At 43.4% G+C, this 16,082-nt stretch overlaps 1 long non-coding RNA gene across 1 annotated transcript in view; it reads right to left on the bottom strand.

Moving 5' to 3' along the window:
- Nucleotides 1–16,082, bottom strand: part of LOC103787887 (uncharacterized) — a 275,878-nt gene that overhangs the window by 28,373 nt on the left and 231,423 nt on the right. Inside the window, exon 3 of the long non-coding RNA XR_013526465.1 lies at nt 9,273–9,354. This is a non-coding gene — a long non-coding RNA (uncharacterized LOC103787887). The remainder of the gene's footprint in view (nt 1–9,272; nt 9,355–16,082) is intronic.

Below are 16,082 nucleotides of genomic sequence, written 5' to 3'. Positions count from 1 at the left end.
ATTGTTCTGGCTGTGCTAAGAAGGACACATTGGAAGGGGATAAAAGTAATGTTGGGGAGACCACTTAGGAAACTGCCATAATCCTGTTGAGCTGAAGGATCTCCCTGAGCTGCTCTGTGCTTTCAGCCCTGCAGCACCAGGTATAGAGGAAACACCTTTCCACAGACTTGTCTACCCACTTTCCTCAGCTCCATTCCTGGCCGGGCATGTCTGATGTCAGGAGGGCTGATGAGTAACATTTTTCTGATCGTCTAACTCTCCATGTAGGACCTTTGATCCCCAAGTGTTCCCCACAATTGCATACTGTCTTATTTCTAACCTATGTCCCCTGCCTTTCAACACCCACAGTGGGTCTGCTTCCTGCTTTAAAACCAACTGATGCAGGCTTCTTGGCCCCCACTCAAACTAGTCTATCACTCTGGTGTCACTTACCTTGCACGGGGAGATCTTATGTTCTTATGCATTGTTTGTCTCCACTACATTGTTTGGGACTAGATCTGCTTGTTTCTGAGAACGGTGCCCGACAGATGGTAAGGGCTCAGTCTGTTCAGTGAGTGAGTGAATAAGATTGAATGAATGAAAGAATGGATATATATACAGGTCCAAAAGTTGGGAGAGAGGTCTGGGCTGTAAGATAAAGATTCTCGAGTCACTGAAGCCATGGATGTGGATGAGATCACCTGAGGAGAGCACAGAGTAAGAAGGAAAAAGAGGAGAGTGAGTCAAAAATGGAATTCTGAAGAGGGCCCACAGTAGAGAAGGAGAAGGGGCGGCCAGAGGGTAGGATCCAGCTCTGGGTGGGCTGTGCGGAGAAGCTAGAAGAAGGAGCATTTCAAGATGGAGAGACAGGGCTGGGCATGGTGGCACATGCCTGTAATCCCAGCTCTCTGGGAGGCCCACATGAGAGAATTGCTTGAGGCCAGGAGTTCAAGACCAGCCTGGGCAACACAGTGAGATTCCCTCTCTACAAAAAAATATAAACAAAGAAGAAGAGACAGAATCATACACTGCGGAACTGAGTTAGCAATACAAAGAGGTCTTTGGGGTCCTTGGAGAGAGCAGTTTCTGGAAAGTGGTGGGGACAGAAACCATGCTACCATGGACTGAGGAGAAAGTAAGGGAGAGGAAGGAAAGACAGCCAGTGTGAGTGCTTCCAAGCAGTTGGCTGTGGATGGGGGAGGGAGCTAAGGCAGGAGCTAGAGCTGCAGTTTTAACATGGCAGAGCAAGTAAATGGTGATGGGAGGGGCAGATAGAGAGGAAGAGACTGAATAACTAATGGGGGCAGGAGCGCTAACCGAAAGAGGGATGTCCCTGAGAAGGCAGGAGGAGATGCCTGTGTGACCCTCCTTGGGGATGGAGTCCAAAGGGAGGGCAGAGGCTTACAGCAGACAGCACAGCTCCCCTGATGTCAACCTGAGGGGAGGGATTGAGGCCACATGGGCCAGGCATAGGAGCCTTGTGTACCTAGGGTCAGAAGATCCAGGAACTTACACTCCACCAGGTCCCCACTCACCGGGCGGTGGGAGGCAAGGCTCTCTGCTGGGAGGACTGGGAGTGTTTGGCTGGACTAAGGTCCCATTAGTACACAGAACTCCTACTAAGGAGTTGTCAGGACTGCTGCCCAGGGCCAGAACTTGGTGGATTGCTTCAGCTAGGTCCTGAAAGTGTTAATTCCCATCTGGAGTTTTTGGCCAAGAGGAATTTCCCTCTTTTTAGGAAAAGACCATTTCTTAAGCTCTTCCTCCCGGAGAAGCGGAGGGGTCTGGTGCCTGCCCTTCCCTGCCGGGCTCAACCCCTAAAGAGGGCAGTATTTTCACAGGTGGGCCCTGCTTTAAGAAGCCCCATTATAAGAAGATTCTGGCTTTTTAAACTGGGGCCAATAAAAGAATTTGCCAAGAGGGTCTTTGAAGTAATGACCTCCCTAGTTAGTGCCTTGAAACATATTTTTCCATCATGGAGGAGAGATTATGAGCTGGGGGGCCTGAGAAATGTGGGAGGCAAAAGACCCCGAGGGTGGCAGAGTCCTGGCTCCCGTCCAGAGGCCCCACCAGGGGAGTAGAGGCAGCGACTCAGGAAGGAGGAGCCTGGGGTCTGGGGAAATCAGATGCACAGAATTCTGTGTCTAAGCCCAGTTCTTGGGCACAGAAAGGCTTGTCTGGATTAAGACTGTTTATTCTCCACAAATCCAGGCCTAGCCAGTCTTGGTGTGAGGTCCGGGCCAGCTGAAGCCATATAGAGCGGCCCATTCTCCTGTGTCCAGTGAGGATGAGCAGGGTGTGGGCAGAGGATGGCAAGGGGTAAGGTGGAGGCCTGGAGGGTGGTCAGCTCACATGGTGCTAAGAATCTTTTGTGTGATTTAAAAAATTATCTCATCTTTCCCATTCACTCATTCATCTATTCCTCCAGTCTTTATTGAACACCTACTATATGCCAGACTCCTCTCTGGGGATGAAATTGTAAGTGCGGTAGGCCTGGTCCCTGCCCTCAAAGATCTCACATTCTGAACGGGGAGACAGACATTAAGCAAATAAGCATGTCTGTGTGTGCTTATGAACCGTGAGAGAGCTGTGGGAGAGCACACAGTGAGCCGTGATGACATATCACAGGGACCAACGTCTACAGGGTGCTGCAGTGGTGGCTGGGGTCCTGGAGACACCACCTGTAAGCTGGGGCCTGGAGAATAGGTGGACATTAACCAGGGGAGAATATGACTTCAGGCATGGGGAACAGCACGTGGAAGAGCTCTCGGGAGCAGGGAGTGCAGCTGGTAGCAAGCAGAAGACCAGGATAGCTGCATGCAGACAGCAGAGGCAGGGTTGGTGGGCAGGGGCAGGGATGAGGTTAGGGACATTGGCCGGGGCCAGGTCACGCAGGGCCTATTGGTATTCGGGGTGTGAAATAGGAATTCTTTGGCTGTGATTCTGCAGCTGGCAGAGGTTTGGGTGTGAAATTCCCTCCTGGCAATGATCAAGTGGCACTGGTAATCAGAAAATGGAAACGCAGTTCAATGCCCCTCACTTCTTGTCTCCCTTAAACTCAATTTCTGTCCACCTGGAAATCCTTCTCAGAAAACAGCTAGAAACAGAGAGGAACCCCTGCCTTCTCCCTGCTCTGGGCTCTCAGGCTTCCCCGCAGGACCCCACTGCTGAATCCTGACACTGCCTGCAGGAGGACATCTCGTGCAGCATTGGGGCCACCCTCTCCGAGGCCTCCTAGTCCAACTGTCTCATTTTAGGAATGTGCATACTGAGGTGGGAGGGAGGAGTGAGCTCTTCAGCTCCCACAGAGCATTCTAGATGCCAAAAACACTTTACCCCAGAGGCCTCAAATGCCTCCCACCTGCCATCTTTAGTGAGTCCTTGCTGTGACCTAGATGCTATAGGAGAGAAAAAAGTAGGCAAGATGTGTATATAAAAAGAGGATCAGAACTTTCAGTTTCCAAATCCACATGTAAGGAGCTTGGAAGTAGCCATTCTATCCTAGCAAAAAGCAAAAGCCTGAACAGACTGAAAAATCAACAACTATTCTTGGATCCCTAAGAGAGATGAGGCCACAGAGCAGCCACTGTCCCCCAGATCAAAGAGATAGACAAGCAAATACAGGAAGTCACAGCTTATGGAGCAGAGACTCAGGAACAGAAACCTCCAAGGGAACCAGGGCCAGGGTAGGAAAACCTGCACTATAATTAATCAATTGTTTGAGGTTCACAGTTTTAAAACTCCCAGGGGACCCAGTTATATGGGGGCTCCCACACTTTTGTGAGTTTTACCACCAGGAGCCTAACCAGGTTGTCAGAGTAAATGTTAGGGGGAAAAAAATTCCCTCATGCTTCTGGCATCAGGTGGGGGAAACGAACCGTTTTGAAATGCACCAGAGCATTCTGTTCTTCTTAACAAGGCCTGCCCTCAGAAGAAACTGTTTAATGAGAGGCTAACCTGCTAAGGTTTTATCAGAGCCTAACTGACCTGCAAGAAGGAGAATATCCAACTCCAGTTCACTCTAGTCACACTTTCCCATCTAAGGAGGTTGGGGGTTGGAGACTGGGAAACACTTGTGAATCACAGCCTCACTGAAAGACTAAGACCTAATCATACTGGTACCTTGATCTTGAACTTCCCAGCTTTCAGAACTGTGAGCAATAAATCCCTGTTGTGTATAAGTTACCCACTGTGAGGCATTTCGTTATAGCAGCACAAACCAACTGAGACAGTTGTAAATGTGTATTGCAAACTCTAGGGTAACCACCAAAAATAGTTTAAAAAGGAAACATAACTGATATGCTAAGAAAGGAAAGAAAATGGAATCTCATAAAATGTCAAATTAAAGCTAGAAAAGACAGAAAATGAGCAGAAGACAAAGAAACAAAGAACAAGTTTATGAAATAGAAACTAGCAACAAATATGGTAGGTATTAATTCAATTATATCAATAATTAATTTGAATGTCAATGGTTTAAACGTACCAACTGAAAAACAGACATTGTCAGAGCAGATCAAAAAACAAGACACAACTATATGTTCTCTACAGAAACCTGCTTGAAATATAAAGACATATATGGATTAAAAGTAAATGGATGGAGAAAATATACCATACTAAAACTAATTTAAAGAAAATGGAAATAGCTACATCAATTTCAGACAGAGGAAATTTACAAAGCAAGAAAAATTATAAGGGAAAAAATGTGTAACATAATGATAAAGGGGTGAACTCTCCAAGAAGAGGTAATAATCTTTAACACATATGCATTTAATAACAGAGGATCACAAGGCAAAAACTGACAGAACTACAAGGAGAAGTAGATAAATTCACCAGTATAGTTGGAGACTTAAACACCCTTCTATTAGAAATGTACAGATCCAGCAGGCAGAACATCAGTAAGGACATAGTTGAACTCAACAATATCATCAGTCACCTGGACATAATTGAAATCTATGGATTACTTTAACAACGGAATATATGTTCTTTTCAAGCTCATGTGGAATATTCTAGGCCATAAAACACACATTACCAAATTTAAAAGAACAGAAATTATACAATATTCACTCTCGGATCACAATGAAATTAAACTACAGATAAATAGCAGAAAGATAACTGGAGAATCTCAAAATATATGGAGAATAAACAACACATTTCTGTATAACACATCATTCATAGAAGAAATAACAAGAAAAATTTTTAAATGTTTTGAACTAAGTTGAAAATGAAAACAAAAACACAACTTATCAAAATTGATGGGATGCAGCAAAAGAAATGCTTAGTGGGAAATGTATTTATTTCATATTTTCTTTTTTTTAATTTTCAAATTTTATTTTAGATTCAGGGAGCACATGCACATGTTTATTAGCTGAGTATATTGTGTAATGCTGAGATTTGGAGTACAAATAATCCCATTATCCCAGTACTGCGCATAGTACCTAATCGTTTTTCAACCCTTGACCCTCTCCCTTCCTACCCTTCTACTAGTTCCTCATTTCTGTTGCTTTCTGTTTGTCTATGAGTGGCCAATGTTTAGCTCCCACTTATAATTAATGGACTCCAGCTGCATCCATGTTGCTGCAAAGGACATAATTTCATTTTTTATGACTACATAGTATTCCAGGGTGTATGTGTACCACATTTTCTTTATCTGGTTCACCATTGATGGGTATATAGGTTGATTCCATGTTTCCACTATTGTTAATAGTGCTGTGATGAACATGCAAGTTCATGTGTCTTTTTGGTAGAATGATTTGTTTTCTTTTGGATATATAACCAGTAATGGAATTGCAGGGTTCTTCTATTTTAAGTTATTTGGGTCATCTTCAAACTGCTTTCCACAGTGGCTGAAGTAATTTACATTCCTAGCAACATTGTATAAGTGTTCCCTTTTCTCAGCAGCCTTGCCAGTATCTGTTGTCTTTTGACTTTTTAGTAATAGCCATTCTGACTGGTGTGAGATGGTATTTCACTGTGGTTTTTATTTTCATTTCTCTGATGATTAGTGATGTTGAGCATTTTTGCATGTTTGTTGGCTGCTTATATGTCTTCTTTTGAGAAGGGCTTGTTCATGCCTTCTGCCCATTTCTAAATGAGGTTATTCGTTTTTTGCATCTTTGATTATTTAAGTTCCTTATAGATTCTGGATATTACACCTCTGTTGGATGCATAGTTTGCAAATATTTTCTCCTATCCTGCAGGTTGTCTGTTTATTGATGGTTTCTTTTGCTGTGCAGAAGCTGTTTAATTTAATTTGGTCCCACTTGTCAATTTTTGCTTGTTTGTTTGTTTGCAATTGCTTTTGAGGACTTAGTCATAAGTCGTTTTGCAAGGCCAATGTCCAGAATGGTGTTTCTTAGGTTTTTTCTATAATTCTTATAACTTGAGGTCTTACATTTAAATCTCTAATCTATCTTGAGTTAATTTTTGTGTATGGTAAAAGGTAGGGGCCTACTTTTATTCTTCTTCATATGGCTAGCCAGTTATCCCAGCACCATTTATTGAATCAGGAGTTCTGTCTTCGTTGCTTATTTTTGTCAACTTTGTTGAAAACTAGATGGCTTTGGATGTGTAGCTTTATTTCTGGGCTCTCTAGCCTGTTCCACTGGTCTATGTATCTGTTTTTGTACCAGTACTATGCTGTTTTGGTTACTGCAACCTTACAGTACAGTTTAAAGTCAAGTAATGTGATACATCTGGCTTTGCTCTTTTTGCTTAGGATTGCTTTGGCTATTTGGGCTGTTTTTTGGCTCCATATCAGTTTTGGAACTTTTTTCTAGTTCTGTGAAAAATAACAGTATTTTGATAGAAATAATGTTGAATCTGTAAAGTGTTTTGGGCAGTGTGGTCATTTTAACGATATTGGTTCCTCTAATTCATAAGCATTGAATGTTTTTCTATTTGTGTCATTTATGATTTCTTTTAGTAGTGTTTTTTAGTTCCCCTTGTAGAGCTCTTTTACCCCCTTGGTTAGATATGTTCCTAGCTATTTTATTTTTTTATATGGCTATTGTAAATGGGATTGAGTTCTTGATTTGGCTCTCAGCTTGAACATTATTAATGTATAAAAATGCTAATGATATTTATACATTGATTTTGTATCCTGGAACTTTACAGAAGTCATATTTTCAGGTCCAGGGGCCTTTTGGCAGAGTCTTCAGGGTTTTCTGTGTATAGAATTATAACATCTGTGAAGAGAGAAAGTTTGACTTTTTCTTTTCCTATTTTAATATGTTTTATTGTTTTATTTTTCCTGATTGCTCTGGATAGCACTTTCAGTCTATGTTGAATAGAGTCAGCATACTTGTCTTGTTCCAGTTCTCCAAGAGAATGCTTCCAGTTTTTGCCCATTCAGTATGACGTTCGCTGTAGGACTGTCTTAGACGGCTCTTATTATTTTGAGGTATGAAACTTCAGTGCCTAGTTTCTTGAGAGTTTTCATTCTGAGAGGATATTTTAGATCTTTCTTGCTTCCTAATACATGCATTCAATGTTTTAACTTTCCTTCTGACACTAGACCAATTAGAACAAATAGACACTCCACTCATCAACTACAGAATATACATTCTTCTCATCTGCCCATGCAACATGCCTCAAGAGACCACAAAGCAAGTCTCAATAAATTTTAAAATTGTCAACCACAAAGCAAGTCTCAATAAATTTTAAAAATGAAATTATACCAACCATAATTTCAGACCACAGTGGAAGAGAAATAGAAATCAATACCAAGAAGGTATCTCAAAACCACACTATTACATGGAAATTAAACACTTTGTTCCTAAATGACTTTGGAATAAATAACAAAATTATGGCAGAAATAAAAAAAAAATTCTTTGAGGCAAATGAAAACAGAGACACAACATATAAAAATCTAACCAAAATCCCAAGCAAGGATGCAGCAAGCGCCGTCTTAAGAGGAAAATTTATAACACTAAAAGCCTGCCTCAAAAAGTTAGAGAGATCTCAAATTAATGATCTGACATGACAACTAGAGGAACTGGAAATATAAGAAACTAGGAACTAGAAATACAAGAACAAACTAACTGCAAAGCTGGTAGAAGAAAAGAAATAACTAAAACTAGAGCAGAACTGACTAACATTAAGATCTAAAACTCTGTATAAAGAATCAGTGAAACCAAAAGTTTGTTGTTTGAAAGGATAAAGAAGATTGATAAACCACTCACTAGATTAACAAAGAAAAAAGACAGAATATCCAAATTAACAACAATCACAAATAAAGAAGGTGACATTAAAACCAATCCATTTATATTATCACCAAAAAAGGTATAAATATAATAAAATATGTAAAAGATCTATACGAGGAAAACCACAAAACTCTGAAAACAGAAACCAAAGAACTAAATAAATGGAGAAGCATTCTATGTTCATGAATAAAAGGACTCAATATTGTCCAGATGTCAGTTATTCCCAACTTGGTCTGTATATTCGATGCAATCCCAATCAAAATTCCATTAAGTTATTTTGTGGGTATTGAAAAACTGATTCTGAAGACATGGAAAGGTAAGAGACCCAGAATAATCAACACAATACTGAAGAAGAACAAAATTGGGAAACTAACTTGAAGACTTACTATAAAGCTGTAGTGATCTAGAGTGCATTATCAGTGAAGGAACAGGAAAATTGATCATTAGAACAAAACGGAGAGCACAGAAACAGATCTACATAAATAGAGTTAACTGATCTTTGACAAATGAGCAAAGGCAATACAATAGAAGAAAGATAGTCTTTTTAGCAAATGGTTCTGGAACAACTGGACATCCATATATATATATATATAATGAATCTAGATACCTACGCCTTTCACATAAATGAACTAAAAGTGGACCACAGACCTAAAAGTAAAATGTAAAACTAAAATACTCCTAAAAGGTAGCATAGGAGAAAACCTGCATAACCTTGGGAATGATAATGACTTTTTAGGTACAACACCAAAGGTATGAACCTTAAAGAAATAATTGATAAGCTGCACTTTATTGAAATTAAATACTTCTGCTATATGAAAGAAAATGTTAAGGAAATGAGAAGAGAAACCACAGAATAAATAAATATTTGCAAAAGACACATCTGATAAAGTACTCTTACCCAAAATATGCAAAGAACTATTAAAAAATCAACAAGAAAACAAACTACTCAATTAAAAAAGGGACTAAAGGTCTTTAACAGACACCTCACCAAATAATACGAACAGATGGTAAATAAGCATATGAAAAGATGCTCCACTTCATATGTTATCAGAGAAATACAAAGTAAAACAACAATGAGATCCCACGGCATACCTCTTAGAATGGCCAAAATCCAAAACATTGACGATTCCAAATGCTGGAGAGGATGTGGAGCGACAGGAACTCTCATTCATTGCTAATGGGAATGAAAAATAAGGCAGCCATGTTGGAAGGCATCTGGCATTTTCTTACACAACTAAACACACTCTTAACATATGATCTAGCAATTGTGCTCCTTGGTATTTACGCAAATGAGTTAAAAACGTATGTCCACACAAAAACCTGAACACAGATGTTTATAGCAGCTTTATTCATAATTGCCTGGAAGCAACCAAGTTATTCTAGGTAAGTGAATAAATAAACTGTGGCACATCCAGACAATGGAACATTATAGAGCACTAATAGGAATTGAGCTATCAAGCCATGAAAAAACATGGAGAAACGTTAAATGCATATGACTAAGTGAAAGAAGCCAATCTAAAAAGGCCACATATGCTATGATTCCAACTATATAACATTCTGGAAAAGGGAGAACTATTAAAGCAGCAAAAAGGTCACTGGTTGCCAGGGGAAAAAGAGGGAGAGAGGACAAACAGGTGCAGCACAGAGGATTTTTAGGGCAGTGAAACTACTCTATATGATACTATAATGGTGGATACACATCACACACGTATCCAAATCCATAGAACTTACAACACCAAGCGTGAACCCTAATGTGAACTATGGACTCTGGGTGATGATGATGTGTTAGTGTAGGTTCATCAGTTGTAACCAATGTACCTCTCTGGTGGGGGATGTTAATAATGGGGGAGGCAATGTATTAGTAGGGGAAGGGGGCACATGGGAAATTCCTATACCCAATTGTGAGTGAAGCTAAAGCTGCTCTTAAAAAATTAAGTCTTAAAAAAAAGAAAGCATCAGACATGAAACATGATCACTGCCATCTGTATATTGCTTCAAGGTTCACAAAGCGATTTTCCAGACTTTGGCTACTCTGTGAAGTTCATACTATTTTCACTTAAGAGATGAGGAGTCTGTGGTTCAGAGAGGTTAAGTGACTCCGCTAAGGTCAGACAGGCAGCACGTGGAGAAGCTGGCCCCAGCCTTCAGACCTTGTGTCTGCTCCTTTGAACGTCACAGAGACAGTAAGAGAAAGGTGACAGGACAAGAGAACCACCAGGAAGGGTTTCCTGGGACCTGAGGAGTCTGATAGGAGTGAGGGATAATGGGAGCAATGAAGAGATCCGTTTGGCAGGAGTGAGGATTGTTTTTTTTTTTTTTGCAAAGGAGTAGTAAGAAATCAGGTTGAATCAGCAAGTAGAGGTTTTGAATGCCAGGCTGAGGAGATTAGATTTCTTTGGAGATCCCCTGAAGGCTTTTGCACAGAGGCGTGACCCAGGCAAACACCCCCTTGTTTGGAATGCAGGATAGGTTGTGGAAGGAGTGAAGTTAGGAGACAGGGCCTGCAGTCCAGAGGCTGCTGTGTTCTGGGAGAAAAACAGTTAGTTGTGACATAGGGGTGTCAGAGAAGGTGAGGCAGGAGTAGACACTGGGCATTGCTGGAAGAGGCCCCAGTGGGACTTGTTGAGTGTGTCTGTGTGGTTGGGTGAATCCCCGAGGATACTAAGGCCACAGCCATGTGCTTGGATTGCTATGACATTTGGTGCCAGATTGTGGGGGAGGATGGTGTGTTATCCAGGCAGAGAGTGAGGTGTTGAGAGGACGCTCAGCTGGGGAAGCCAAGTGGAGGACTGGAAAGTTGAGCCTACAACTTGGAAGGGAGGATCTCTGGGTTAACTAGCTTCTGGTATGAATTAATCACCAATTAACTGATCATTCCTAAGCAGAATACTGCCTCTGTGAATTTCCAGTCAAACTCTGCAACCCCAGTTATTGAATTCGGGCCTGTCATTCCTGAGGTCAGCCCCACCCTTGACTATCATTAACGACAATATTAGCTCATCCTTCCTTCTCTACACTCTCTACTCCTCATTCTTGGCCAATTCTGGGTAGAAACATAAAGGGAAACTCACCTCTCAGTTTCCATCTGACTTACCTCCAAAGCTTCCCTAAGATTCCCTTATACCCCAGGGAAAATGACATGGCCCAGTCTCTTCCTGCTCTCACCAACTCTTTTGCTCATGTGTTTTTCTCTCCTGGTGTTCCCGCTGGAATGGCTGCCCTTCTCCTCGACCTATCTCAGCTTTCCCCAGTGGGCCGCCAAAAATTCTTGTAGGTTGAAAACCACAAGCCTATGCAAACCCTGCCCATTTTCCACAGCCCATTTGTATTTTATCTCTAGGAGCTCTCCCCTGATTATACTTCAGCCAGTTCCCCTGACAAAGCCAGCAAGGTGTTGACTCGGTGTTACATGGATTGTTTGGATTGCCTATGGCATTTGCCCAACAAGCTAGAACTTGGTCCGCTTTTGCCTGTTTTTGCTGCTCCCTGTTTGTTTCATGCAGGTAGGCTCTGCTAGTCAGCATAGGCTGGGCTTTGCAGAAGCAACAACTCCACTCTGAATGCAAGTTTCTTTCTCGTTCAAGCTCTGTGGACACTGCACTGTGGGCAGGCAGAAGGCTCTGCTCCTTAGGCTGGCTTAGGGATCCACGAAGCTGGCAATGTGACATCTTGCAGCTTCACCATCTGGAGCAACGCTGTCTGATAGGACTTTCAGCAATGATGGAGATGTTCTGTATCTGCGCCGTGTGCTATGGTAGATACTAGCCACGTGTGGCTATGGAGAAATTGAAATATGGCTAGTATGATAAAGGAATGGAATTTTACATTTTATTTCATTTGAATTCATTTAAACTGCCACATGTAGCTGGTTGCTACCATATTGTAAAGTGCAGATCTGTAATATGAGGTCCCTCGTACACTTCCCAGGTGTCAGTAGAGGACAGAGTGAGGAGAATTCTTGCTTGCTTTCCTAGCCAAGAGATAATCATTGGTCGGAACTTGTCACCAGGCCCCACCTAACTGCAAGGGGTTGGAAAGTGTAAGGGGGCACATGAGCATTCAAGGAACAAAAACTGCTTTGCCACAGAACTCTCCCAAATGCAGCCAAATCTTCCTGAGGCTAAGATGTGTGAGGTTCTAGGGAAGAGTGGGGGCAGATTGATATGCCTGGCTAGAGAGAAGGGCAGGGATGGACTGAGAGCAGAGGTCTTGGAGCTTAGCAGTACAGAGACAGGCCCAGAGAGGGCAAGGAGCACAGTCACTACCACACAGCCAGGCTGGGCCTGGACTCCTCAGGTCCTGGCTCAAAGAAGTGAGATGGGGAAGATATGATGCTCTGCCTGCCCCTAGGCAACAAGAACTCTGGCTGGAAACATCTAGCCTTTCATTCTGAGTCCCTAGGAAGGGCAGAGCAAAAACTGCCAGGCCTGTTCTTGGAGCCCTTGGAAGGGAAGAGGCCCAAAGGCTTTCTGTTTTCAAATGGCCTTGGCCTGTCCCCCTTAAGTGAGTCACCAGCTGCTGAGGGCAAGAACCCAGCATGAGGTCATCTGGGTCACACTTCCTGCCTGACCCTAGCCCTGGGGCCAAGTTCATGGAGTTTCCCAAGGCCAATGAGAAGGGGGTATGCCCCAAGCTGTTGTAGAACTAGAAGTTGCCAAGGGAGCAGAGGTGAGTGGGTTACTGCTGGGGTCAGGGCAAGAGCTGTGGAATGGGTATCAGGGGCAACCTGGCAAGGAGAAGAAACTGAGGCCCAGAGACAGGCCTCTCAGGGAGGCACTAGTCGAACTGTGAGGAGCCCTCTCTATCCCCAGCATGAAGGGGTCCCGGAGGCAGCACTGCCCCAGTTTCAGCCTCACAGTCTCCCAGCTGGTGCCTGGTCCAGCTGTCTTTATTTTACTTGGAGATCTACACTACTCAGGCTCTGTCCACTTCTGATTTAAATCCTACCTGATGTTGGAACCCACTTCTTTTCCTCTCATCTCCCCAGGACAGAGGACAGAGGACAGAGCTCCAGATGGCAGAGAAAGACCAGTGTGAGCAAAGAAGGTGTTTTATCTGATCCTGGAGCCTGAGGAGGGAGCTGCTGCATTCCCCAAATCAGGTCAACACAAATCTGCATTTTCAACAAAGCTGAAATGGAAGAAATTCTTAACTTTACAAAGTTTTTTTCATTTTAGAGAAGGCTTTACCATAGGATTCCATTGAAGCATGGAGTTACCTAGTATTTCATAAAAAATTTGATTAATGAAACTTCTAATTTCATCAGCAAAATGTTACTAACAACTATCATCCTGCAAAGCATCAAATGTTTTTAAAATTTGGCACCCAGTCAAAGTCAGGTCTGTCTATATGTTCCTCAAGCTTCAGGAAACCCCCAAGTCAATTTGGACTATGTTGGTCTCCAATCTGCTCTGACCAGAAGTTAACCCCCATTTTACCCAGGGAAGACTGACTCTGGAATAAAGAATTTGTGCCGGCCGGGCACGGTGGCTCAAGCCTGTAATCTCAGCACTTTGGGAGGCCGAGGCGGGTGGATCATGAGGTCAACAGATTGAGACCATTCCTGGTCAACATGGTGAAACCCCGTCTCTACTAAAAATACAAAAAATTAGCTGGGCATGGTGGCACGTGCCTGTAATCCCAGCTACTCAGGAGGCTGAGGCAGGAGAATTGCCTGAACCCAGAAGGCGGAGGCTGCGGTGAGCCGAGTTCGCGCCATTGCACTCCAGCCTGGGTAACAAGAGCAAAACTCTGTCGCAAAAAAAATAAATAAATAAAAGAATTTGTGCCAAGGTCTGAGAAATTGTTAGTTCTCTCTACTGCGCAGGGGAGGAAGCATTTGGAACCTGGTCAGTTGCAGAGCTTCTTTGATCCTGAATCCTCCCACCCTACCTGCCGTGTGTCCTGTGGGTTTGGGGCTCCCTAGCTAGGGGGCTGGCTCCGCTGTGAAAGAGGCCCATGTGTACTCCAGAAGCAAATGTTCTTTTCCTATTCAGGAAGGGACCCCTTACCACAGCCTTAAGTGATCTGCACTTTGCTGATATCAATGGAAGATGACATTTTTCAAAGGTTTCCAAATCCAGGTGTTCTTCTATGGTGTGACCATGCCACACCCCCATCAGGACAGGGGCCAAACTCCCCTTCCCTTGTTTCTTGGTGGGCATCAGTTGCCTTGAGGCTGCCATGCTACAAGGAAGCCAAGCCACAGGGATAAGTCATCAGCCTTGGCCCAGGTGCCAGGTGTGTGAGTGAGGAGCCTTCAGACGATTCCAGCCCCCAGCTCTAGCCTGTGGGTCTACCCAGCTGCAGCCCCCTATGGCATGGACAAGCCTTCCCTGCTGTGCCTTTTCTAATTCCCAACCCACAGATTCTGGGAGTACAATTCATGGCTGTTTTAAGCTGCAAAGTTGTGGTGTCATTTGCTATGTGGCCACATAGGAACCCTGCTCTGAGGTCTCAGGTTCCTAACATTTCATCCACAGCACTCGCTGCCATGATTATTAATGAACTACGCTGGCAATTCCTTGTTTAATGATTGTCTTTCCCATTTAACTCTAAGATGCAGGATAGTAGGGGTACTGTCAGGGCCCTCATTCTACTCCTGGGGAGTTGGCCAGGGAGATGCTTGGTGAATATTTCATGAATGACTGATCCTAACACTGTCCTCAGACTGACCCCTACACTTGCCCTCGGAATGACTCTGGCTCTGAATTCAGACTGAGTCTAACCCTGGCCACAGACCAGCCCTTAATTCTGGCATCAAATACCTAACCCTGGCAGCCTGAGCACAGTCTCTCACTCTGGTGCCTGTGCAATAAGCCTTGCTTCAGACTAACCCCTAAACTTGACCTCAGAATGACCCCTGACTCTGACCTCAGGCTGAGTCCTGGCCTCACGATGGCCCAGATGATCTGGCCCCCACCTCCCTGCCTGGCTTTTTGCCCTGCCCCGTCCCCATGCTCCTAGTGCCTTGCTCTTCTTTCAGTTGCCGGAAAGGTGTAAAGCTCTTGCAGGCCCCGCGCCTCTCTATGCACTCTCCTCCACCAGGCAGCCACTTTTCCTCTCAACTCCTACTCTTTCTTTCAGTCGTGCTTAATGTCACTTCCTTAAGGATCAGCTAATTTCAGTGAGACCCCCTTTAGAATCGCTCCTAGCATTTTCACACTTTACAGCTGCATACAGCCATACCTTATTTTATTACACTTCACTTTATTATGCTTCCCAGATACTGCGTGGTTTTTTTTTCTTTTACAAATGGCAGGTTTTTGGTAACCCTGCATTCAGCAAATCTCTTGGTGCCACTTTTTCAACAGCACAGGCTCACTTTGTGTCTCTGTGCCACAATTCAGTAATTCTCACGATATTTCAAACTTTTTCATTATTGTTATATCTGTTATGGGAATCCCTATTCAATCATGATGTTTTTATTGTATTTGTTTTGGGGGCACCATGAACCATGCCCACAGAAAAAGGTGAACTTAATTGACAAATGTTGTGTGTGTTCTAATTGTTCCCCTATCTCTCTCCCTCTCCTTCAGGTCTCCCCGTTCCCTGAGACACAACAATATTGAAATTAGGCCAATTAATAACCCTACAATAGCTTCAGTATCAAAGATACTGAAATCCAAAGGGAAAGTCACCTGTTTCTCACTTTACATGATCAAGCTTAGTGAGGAAGGCATGTTGAAAGCACAGACAGGCTACAAGCTGGGCCTCTTTTGCCAAATAGTTGGCCAAAATTCCCATAGTCTGGATAGATGATCAAACCAGTCACAACATACCCTTAGGCCAAAGCCTGATCTGGAGCAAGGCCCTAATTCTTCTCAATTCTATGAAGGCCGTGAGAGGTGAGGAAGCTGCAGAAGAAAAGTGGGAAACCTGCAGAGGATGGTTCATGAGATT

This window comes from Callithrix jacchus, chromosome 14 (genome assembly GCF_049354715.1).
Source record: "Callithrix jacchus isolate 240 chromosome 14, calJac240_pri, whole genome shotgun sequence".
NCBI classification, from domain to species: Eukaryota; Metazoa; Chordata; class Mammalia; order Primates; family Cebidae; genus Callithrix; species Callithrix jacchus.
Note: the sequence above shows the minus strand (reverse complement) of the source record. Positions and strands in the feature narration are given on the sequence as shown.